Source organism: Pollicipes pollicipes, unplaced genomic scaffold, assembly GCF_011947565.3.
Source record: "Pollicipes pollicipes isolate AB1234 unplaced genomic scaffold, Ppol_2.1 Scaffold_4740;HRSCAF=5597_pilon_pilon_pilon, whole genome shotgun sequence".
Lineage (NCBI taxonomy): Eukaryota > Metazoa > Arthropoda > Thecostraca > Pollicipedomorpha > Pollicipedidae > Pollicipes > Pollicipes pollicipes.
The window spans coordinates 22,863,004-22,873,120 of NW_023596545.1; the positions used below are offsets into that span (position 1 = coordinate 22,863,004).

The 10,117-nt window shown below is 46.9% G+C and overlaps 1 protein-coding gene across 3 annotated transcripts in view; it reads right to left on the reverse strand.

Moving 5' to 3' along the window:
• The window catches only part of LOC119099467 (acetylcholine receptor subunit alpha-like), a 135,513-nt gene extending 128,124 nt beyond the window's left edge, over nucleotides 1-7,389 (reverse strand). For all 3 annotated transcript variants that reach the window (XR_005094376.1, XM_037222622.1, XM_037222620.1), the window contains exon 1: nucleotides 7,305-7,389. The gene's annotated coding sequence lies outside the window, so the exon portion shown is untranslated. The remainder of the gene's footprint in view (nucleotides 1-7,304) is intronic.
• Between the last annotated feature and the right edge of the window lie 2,728 nt (nucleotides 7,390-10,117).

Sequence of the window (10,117 nt, forward strand, 5' to 3'; positions counted from 1 at the left end):
CCTGTTCAGAGGACGAGAGGCCACTGGAGCAAACACCAACGGAGCGGAGGCCAGATTTCCGCGCCGCGATAACGCATCTGAGAGGGGCCTCCGGCTCGAGCGGCGTGCTCACTACCTCTGCATATCAACTCTCTCTCTCTCTCTCTCTCTCTCTCTCTCTCTCTCTCTCTCTCTCTCTCTCTCTCTCTCTCTCTAGTGTCTCTCTCTCTCCTCTCTCTCTCTCTCTCTCTCTCTCTCTCTCTCTCTCTCTCTCTCTCTCTCTCTCTCTCTCTCTCTCTCTCTCTCTCTCTCTCTCCTCTCTCTCTCTCTCTCTCTCTCTCTCTCTCGCAGCCACCCTGGCAGCCGGCTGTAGCAACAATACAACGCCAATAAACGGTTCTCAGTTCCGATGAAACTGGCATAGCCATGTTTCAGATCATTTCCAGCTGGTTTTCAACTGGGAATGGTCAGCAGCTGGTTTTCAAGCAGCTTAATGCGTCAAATGCATGTTTTGAACACCATTCGCGTTTTGCGGAATACAATGCAAGTATGTGTGCAGATCCATAAATGATGACGGAAATGAGGCTGGGAAGCGAAAATTTAATAACGGCGCCGGAGCAGAGAATGCAAATACAGGTAAACAACATATTAGCAGGGAAAAATAAACCAAACAGCCAGAAGAAAGGGATAAAACGCGCGCCAAACGATCGTCGAGTTTATCACGCACGCATAAATTAACAAACTACCATGCGGCGAGTAGAAGCACAAGTGAGCCAGCCCGTCAGCTGCAGTGACGATTCTGACACCGGCCAGTCCGGCAGCGCCTGTGACGGCATAGAGAAGTTCCATGACGCAAGCGCACGATGACGGATTGAGAAGAGTATTCGCTACATAGTGATATTGTGTTAACTAGAACAGTTTTTTGCTGACTTGAAACAATACCTACAAGTGAACTTTTCCATCATATAGGATGCTTGCCTTCTCAATGTCCTGAAATGTTGAACACTCCCTTTAAATAGGTGGTCGCGAACGGGAATATGCACGTGACGAATACCGTGTACATTACCAGGTCAAATCATGACAGTTTCTGTCCATAATTGGGTCTGCAAAAAAGAAGCTCTTGAATTGATAACATAGAAAGTTAGCGCGTGCCTTCCGTACTCAGACGACATGGTAGGTTGTCAATTTTTTTTTTGTTCTGTAGCATTCTGGATGTTGTTTGCCCATAACGGACCCCATTGGACACAGCTATCACCTGCAGATCACCTATCATAACCCATAAGATAATTACTAGTCCATGTAATTACGGCAGAAGAGAGGGCGCAACAACAGCAGCCCTTCGGGTCATCTGTCTTGGTTGAAAAACTGCGTCCGGGGATATTAATTTGCTGTTTAAAAAAACTGAAGATAGCAAAGCTTTAAGGTGTGCATGATCTCAACGTCGTTCGCCAGCTATGGCGGTTCCGCCACTACTCGCGGGGGCGGAAGGGAGATGGGGATTGCTGTACCTCCGCGAGTCAACCTGCGTGGTTGGGTCAAAGAAACTTTGACGTTGGCAATGGTTACGTCATGTTTAAACCATATGCTTGTCCGGTCTGCGAGGTCTTACGCACGTACGGAAATAAAAGTCGTTTTCCATATGTCCTTCACAGAGCTCTGAGAATGTTGTCACATTCGGTGGCTTACATGGTAGAAACTTGAAAATTGCAAGCAATGCAAAATTCCCGTTCGTACAACTAATAAAACGATTTGTTCTATAATGTGCTATAGAGTACTGTCATCTATTAATTTGCAACATTTTGTCAGGTCCGCGATGAGACCAGGCTACATATTTTTGGCAGGACGCCCGGTCCCCCAAGGCCAGCCAGGATAATTATGTCTAAGGAAGAAATTTGTAGATAATTGATCTCACTGTTAACGGTTTGATTTGACACTCTTACGGTTGCATTAATGCATGCCCGATGTAAGTTGACAAGGAACGGCAAATGCCGTTTGTTAAGTTATCTCACTGCCCTTAGTTGTGGAGATTAAGGGTTACGGTCTTAGCGCTAAGTTTGGCCCTTATGACCTCATTTCATTACAACTCAGGCACATCGAGGGATTGTGATCAGGATATGACTCGGCGTGCCAGACATGCTCCGCACAGCCTCAGTGGTAGTAAAGGCACCCGGCTTTGAATACAGGCAGGGGACTTAATTACATTCCTTCTAGTCCGAAGACCTGATCTGACCCCCAAAGATCGCTTCATTCATATTCCTCGACGTTTAATTGATGCTGGAATTCAACGTCACTACTCGAATTCTTTCCAACATGAGATATACAAAGCCTTCTTCCCCTGTGGCTCTTGCATGATCTGTTTTTGGGACGTCAGGATTTCACGTTTGAAACTGACGCCCCGGTGCGGACATTCTGAATAATAATCAGGAGTTTGTTGTACATTACCCATCTAAGCAGATGTCACACCGGAAGCGCGTCTCTCCACACTTAGTCTGTTCGACCGGTGTGTCCACCTGCCGCGGACGCCTCCACTCCGTACCAATCACCGTGGGAGCGGACACACCGAACCAATCACCATGGGAGCGGACACACCGAACCAATCATCGTGACAGCGGATACACTGGGCCAATCACCGTGGGAGCGGACACACCGGACCAATCCCCGTGGGAGTGAACACACCGGACCAATAGCCGTGGGAGCGGACACATCAAACCAACCACCGTGAGAGCGAACACCCTGGACCATTCACCGTGGTAGCGGACACACCGGATCAATCGCCGTGGGAGTGGACACACTGGACCAATCGCCGTAGGAGCGGACACACCGGGCCAATCGCCGTGGGAGCGTACACACAGAACCAATCACCGTGACAGCGGACACCCTGGACCAATCACCGTGAGAGCGGACACCCTGGACCAATCACCGTGGGAGCGGACACACCGGATCAATCACCGCGGGAACAGACACGCCGGATCAATCACCGTATGAATGAACACAAACCGGACCACTAAAACCCTGTCGCGGGAGCCGACACGGCGAAACATTTGACCATTCGCAGTGGCTGTAAACACACCGAATCTCTTAACTCGCCGTGCGAGCCGAAATTCGCGTGTGACAGTCCGACAGTCTGCGTAAACCGACGGCATGAACCCTAGATGCGTGACGGCTCCGACAGCGGTCTATGTTCAGCTGATCAGTGTTGCCAGGCACATGGGGCTCCCTCTTCCGACAAACACTGGCAAAACACCCGTCCTGACAATGGGAAGCAAGTTTGAGCCAGATAACATCGGTTATAACCGGTTAGAACCACTTGCATGACTTTGAGTGCACTGCGAGTGTGCGCTTTCCAACGCTTTCTTAAGTTGCCTGTTAAAACATTAGATTTTCTATTATCTCACAATGATGAGTAGTATTTCTCTCTTTTTCATTTTGTTGATTACATAAAACGCTGCACATCATTCTCATGACTGTGGCCACTACGAACCAGTCAAGAGGTTTGCTCTTGCAAGCACCCTGCACAGCATTGATGCCGGGCAAGATCAGATAGTGTCCTATAATTGCCGACTTTGGGTGTAAAGCAACACCCTATGAGGAGGAAATTTTCCCTCCTTTTCCCCATATTTTATATGAATTTTTCACTCCCGTCTGACATTGTCTAATCGCACATGCCAAACCCCTATTTCCCTTTCTGAGTTTTTCAGATGTCGTCCAAAACCGAGCTAACTTGAAACCACCAAGCATAAACGAGGCTCTGCAGAACCTGGACACCTATACCTACGTCCTGCCTCATCTTCATCTGAATCATGTCTTTGTATGCACAGAGCAAGGGCGCCAGGCACCTCCAAGCCCAAGAACCCTAGTGACTCAAGCCGCTTGCACACATTAAGTTTGGCTTCTTTACAAAATGCATTACCATCGGCAGCTGTGTGCCAAATGCAAGGTTTTCACGCATCTGCTATTTTTCGTCTCACCACCACAAAAACAGGGCCTGGTTTGAACACCAGCAAGACCTGGTAGATAATTTTACTCCACGTATTTCTTTTCCCCGATAATTCCTAAAATGCAGGAGTAAAGGATTCAAGAAATGTCCTCCATATTAAATTTACATGGTGGATATCACCATTTGAGCACTTATTTTAACAGATTTTAAGTCAACTCAGCTGGTAACAAATATATATCGATCGTTATAATTATCTGACTTCTTCTATTTTTCGTGGTATCATACGAGTGTGATAACACTATATTCTTCCTTTTTTTTGGACTGTCTCTAGAGGTACCATCTGTTGCTTAAAATGTTAACCAATTTCTCTGCAAGATTCTCCAACTGCAAACTCGCACGTATTTCATACATAAATTGGATTAATTCGGCAGCCGCCCAAACATGTTTGATATGCACTCAAGAGTGAACAATTCACGGGGAATAAAGGAGACAACTTGAAGCACGAAACTTATTTCTACCGCCATTTTTACCCTGTGAAACCCTCGTTTAACCGTTGTCTTGGTTCATGGCGGTGCTCAATAATGATAAATCTAAGCCTTTCGAGTGTCTAACTCACTAGGCTACCTGACAAGGCAATCCTAATGCTGCCATACAGAGCTTTGGGACAGGCCTGACGCAGGTAATACAGAAGTGTTTTATGGCGAAAGCCCCCTGGAGATATTTGTCATGCACACTTCTTACTTGTTTCGCATTTTAATCTCATAGGTCGGTGGCATGATTGATATTTATATTTGGGGGGTGAGTGGGATGACCCTGTCTGCCAGCAGACCATGCAAAAGGTACTGACTTTTCGTCTTGGGGGAGCAGGAGGAAGCCAGTAAGCCTCCTGTGATTCAAGCAATTGCTTACCTTACCTGCTTTCAACACATGAATGGTGACCAGAGCTAGCCATTTTCTGTTTCAATCGATCGAGTTTTGTCGTCAGACAAATTATGATGCCACAAGTCATGCATTGGGCTTACCATGTTTCATACTCTTGATTACTTGCCCCAAAATTTCTTGAAGTGGTCTCTCATGATTCTGTAACCAGATGTTTTGTTTTCATAGTTGTCATGGTTTGCTGGCTGGCAAATGACTGTTCTGTGTATATGCACTATATTTTTAACACAGGGAAACTCTAAGCTGCATAGCAATTAGAATATGAGTCGAATATTAGTATGTAGCAAATAGTCAGACCATCCCATTTAAACTGTGAAGCCAACATCTCAAACTTTGTAATTAATATGAATAAACAAGCCTAAGTAGATGCCTTTGCTGTAGCTGAAAAGGCAAACAGCAATACTGGCATGGTCATCTAAAGGTTACGTTACTTTCGGAGAAGAGAGATTGTTTTGTGGAGCATACCCATTATTGCCCTTAACATAGGTTAGCTATGGCAATCAGAGTAAGTTGTTCAAAGTGATTTCAAGTGTTTTGATTTGTGTGCTGTCGACTTTGTCTGATGTCAACAAGCATACATAAATGAGCTGAACAAAAATGCAAGTTGAAACCAGCCAAAAATTAGCTATGTCATGTTTTTATCATAAGTGCTGCTGTCAACAGATAGGTGAGTTGAGATGATGTACAACATATGGGCTACTCTAAGTTAGGTTAAGTTGGTCAAGTGCATGACAAGTGGCAATGGGAATTGTGCAAGAATCAGTAGCTCACAGCTGCTGCTGTGATACAAACAGGTTAGACAGGATGATATGAAGTAAGGCCTCTTTACGTTGGGCAAAGTTAGGCTACTTTCGTGGAATAAGCATTGGTATTTCGTAAGAAACAGTGGCAAAATGTTTGTTTTCCCTGACCCCATCTTAGCAAAAGCCAAAGGTATGTATATTGTGTTTGACTTCATGATGCTCTGATGTGTAGGAGTCCAAGGTTCTTTTGTTTGAGTGCTTTATGCTTGTTGAATTTTCTGTGATTTTGTTATTCAATCCCTTTGCTTTGTTTTGTGTTAAAGTGCTGTGGAAGTGAAGTGCAAAGTACAGCATCAAACTTTTGGTGTTAAAAATTATTTATGCTTATAACACTGTCATGCTTTAATGTATTCTGTTTCACTTTAACGGCCTAATATGTTAACCAAAAAGTTTGTCAGGTTTATGATAATACGTCCATGCCAACTTGAAATAGATGCCTTTGTTTGCTGAAGCATCAGTCACCAGCTCATTAGCTCCATCTACTGTGAATTGATTTCTCACTCCTGCACGGCCTTTTTGCGATGGAATTTTTCGCTCCCACCCTAGTTCAAAAGCAATTCTAGCTCCCTGAGTTCAGAGCTATATAACAATAAAACACGTTCCGGTGCTACTGCAGCAAAGGTTACTAGAATGATCTGCATATGTCATGGTGCAGATTAGATGGTTCCCATATCTATAGCTTGAAATATATGGCGCTGACTTGGCTACGGCGCATTAGGCCCTTGCATAGTAAGCCAAGCACATGTGAATCATGCATACAAGGTGCAAGCATGCACAATCCCATAACCCTTAGGCTAAAATTATTGGAAATTACGAACTAAAGGTACTCTTATTCGTGCCTAACAGGAATTGCAATGCGAAGAGCGAGCACTCTAAGGCAAAAAGTTGAGTTGAGCTCGAGTTTCATAACCTGAAGTGATCCGATCATATAAAAGTTTTTCGAGCTGCGTATGCAAATTTGGGGAACGCTTTTTTCTCAAGCTTCGGCGGCCCTGAATTATTTGGCCGCTTTCATATTGGCGATAAACCTCACCAGATGTTGCTGAAAATGATGCTCATGATTACCTGTGATCATAAACGCAGCTGAGCCGTCCAGTGTTGATAATATAACCGATGAATTTGCACAGCGTCGTTAAACCAGCAACTCCTAGTATATTAGAGGTTGATGACTGGCAACATAAGACTTCTAAACTCATAAATCTTGAAAGCCAGGAGCTCAAGGCGTTTCTATGTATATCTCAGTAATGCAATATTGTGTGGATTTATGCCAAATTCGTTCACCCCAACACACAGTCACCAATAGAGCAATCCCTGAAAATACTGACTGGCCACTGCGACCGATCTTATCTCGATTTGAAACGCTACTCCTGTGATACTACTTCTCGTTCAGCGATTTGTGAATTCGTGAGAGGTATCCAACAGTAATGAACAGCACACCTGCTGATGGTTGTTTCACAAACTGAAGCATTGCCTTGCAAACATTAACTCTACGGTGTATCGATGAAATGATGAAAAATGCGCCCAGACCCCGCAGCTGTACGTGTCAACGTTCCTGAGCTTCTTTGTCACCCAAGCGGAGCGTACACATGTGACGGCACGTGAGCAGCGTGGCGCGGCGTCTCGAGAATGTCAGCACCGTGACCTACCTGCACGCAGCTGGGCGACGGGCGTGCTGACCGCGCCACCAGCCGGTCCACACTGGTCTGGCTCGGGCCGCACGCGCCGACGGGCGCCGTCGGAGGGGCTCGGCGCCGGTCGGAGCGCGACGGTGAGCAGTTCAGGCCGCAGTGGGCAGGATCGCGCCTGCCCTGAGCCATAGTGGGCAGAATCGCGTCTGTTCTGAGCCATAGTAGGCAGGCAGCGTTGATCTGGAGCGTTGACGTGTTTACTGACATCGTCAGGGGCCTGGCAAGGTCCGCACCGTCAACACGTGCTCTATTTGGGAGCAAAGAATGCGTACTTGAACGCCAATTCAAATTCAAATGGTGTCTTCGGTGTCCCGACACGAAATATTTGACCACCGTGGACATTTCCATAAAATAGTCCAAAACGGCCTCCTACGTTACCACCGCAGCAGCCTTACACAAGCACAAAGCAGCGCTGTCTTACCAGACACGCAGCGCCAGATAATACCGCCATCGACGACATGTTCGTGCTACACAGTATCCGGACAGGACAGCACGGACGTCAGATAATACTGACCATCGACGACATGTTCGTGCTACACAGCATCCGGACAGGACAGCACATAAGCGGCAAACCGCACAACAGACGACCTTGCCCCATTGGAGAGCGGACGGGACGCAGGCCGGAATGCATTGCAGTGCGCAGAGAGGGCAGGGGACAGGAGGGAGGCGGGGGGGGGGGGGGGTAGAAGGAAAGAGTGGACCAGAAGGTGATGCCGAAGGGCGTGACAGATCAGGTTATGGCAATAAAGGGACTGAACTGGGAAAAGCAGGGCAAAAGCCAATAAAGAACATTGACAGAGCACATAATAGGGGGTATACGGCAAGGTATAAGGCAGAGCACGGGAAAGGGTAGGACAGTATTAGTATCAGCATCAGTATGTGGAAGCCATCCAGATGGTGGCTGTTACGGTGTCAGGTCACACGCACAGGCAGTAAATGATGTGAAGGAATATATACGCCTGGATAATGACTTCGAGAAGATCCGAAGTAGAGTAATGACAACATTTGTGCAGCGAAACAAGAATGCTACTCTTTTTCACCACGCTCGAGACATGGGCACCCCTTGACACACCGGAGTCAGCTATGATGCTGGAAATGTTGATGCCACTTGAGGTATGTACGGTCGAACCGTTTACTTAAACGTGAAGTCAGCTGACTTCTTAAATTTTGCTTTTATCCTACGAGCATAACAAATAGTTTTTGTTCCGTTAATTTGGAGAGAGTTGGCGCCGAACCACTTCCGAAGCCTACGTGTGGTACGTTCTTGTCTGGTTTTGAGGTCGGCGAGACCAGGTCCGTCAGGGGCGCAGTCCATGTGCATGGTGTTGCCAGCATGAGAGATAACAGCGTAGGAGACAGAGTACCGGACAGAATGCGCAGCACACGGCAGAACAAGGACAGTAATTGACGGGGGTCATTAGAGGATAGAGGGTGTTAGGCCCTATGGCAGAGGGCAGGGCAGACGAAAGGACAGAGAGCAGAACAAGACAAGACCAGGCCGTCCCGTCCCCTCCCGTCCCGTACGCGACGGGACAGAACGGCGCAGCACGGGACTGGACGTGACGACTAGTGCATAAGAATGCATCAGATGAGACTGGTATGGTCAAACAACAAACAAACAAAGTGGTTAGCCTAGTATGCAGCTAGCTTTGCCCCATCTGACCTGGTTCAGGCCAGTGTGTGTTGTATTTAAGGCTGAATTTCCGGAAGGGTAATTGCGATGTAGTCCAAGTTCTTTTAATGGGCGAATTTCTGGAATCAGCACGGACGCTAAGCATTACTTATTGCACCCGGATTATATTACCCGACTGTGAAATATTGGTCCAGCGGCAGAATTTTGTGACGAAAGTTTAGCGTGCTATAGTGCTCAGAACGGTCCTCGCCCTATCACGTAACCTGACCTTTAGCGCGACCGCTACTACCGGCTGCAGACCATCCCAGTCAGAAACAAATTAAGAGCGCCTGAAGCGACTCAAATCCACCCAGCCACGAGTGACTGAATCCAAACTTCGGCGTCCCAACCAACTGAGTTTCAGGAACGGACAGCCCGTGGGTCGGACAGTGTTGATATTGCCCGATGATTTGCATACAGTACTGAGATCCCTTAACGGCTGGTAGATGATACGTTTACCAACGTCATACAGCTGGTCTCACCTCTCTACCTGTTCTGTTTGCCAAGGCGAATCTACGGCTTAAGCACGGAAGCGCATAAGATTTCATTCATATTGCACCCTCACTTCTGCCCCTATGACCGTTTGTCTTCCCTCACCAATTCTAGTTATTTCTTCTAGCTGTGACGACTTGTAGGTGAGACCTGGGCCTGTCTCCGATCGGTCTTCAGTTTTTCACGATTTGAAAAGTTTGTTTCCCATGAAACGGGGAACAGTGGCGGTACTGCAACGTTGCATTAGTACGGACCTCCATCAAACAGATGGCGTTTGAATGTTCTAAACAACTTCTATAAAACTGTGCAGCTTGTTGCTGAAGCGTTCATGGCAATGCTTCGGTGGTTGCAGGGACCTTGCTTTGTCAAAGGCATTACTGACCGGACTGTGTCAGGGCGCGCCACTGCAGCTACAAACGTACACGCTCGGTCTATAGCCATGCGGTAATGAATACAGGCATGAACATGTGATTTTTTGTATGTATCGCGTGTCGGCTTTGCCTCCGATCAGATACATTACATTTGAATTGCATTATGCATTATATACGTTTTCACGTTGAACCTTGAGTTTTCTCCCCATTACGCTCGCACACATTGACCGTCGACG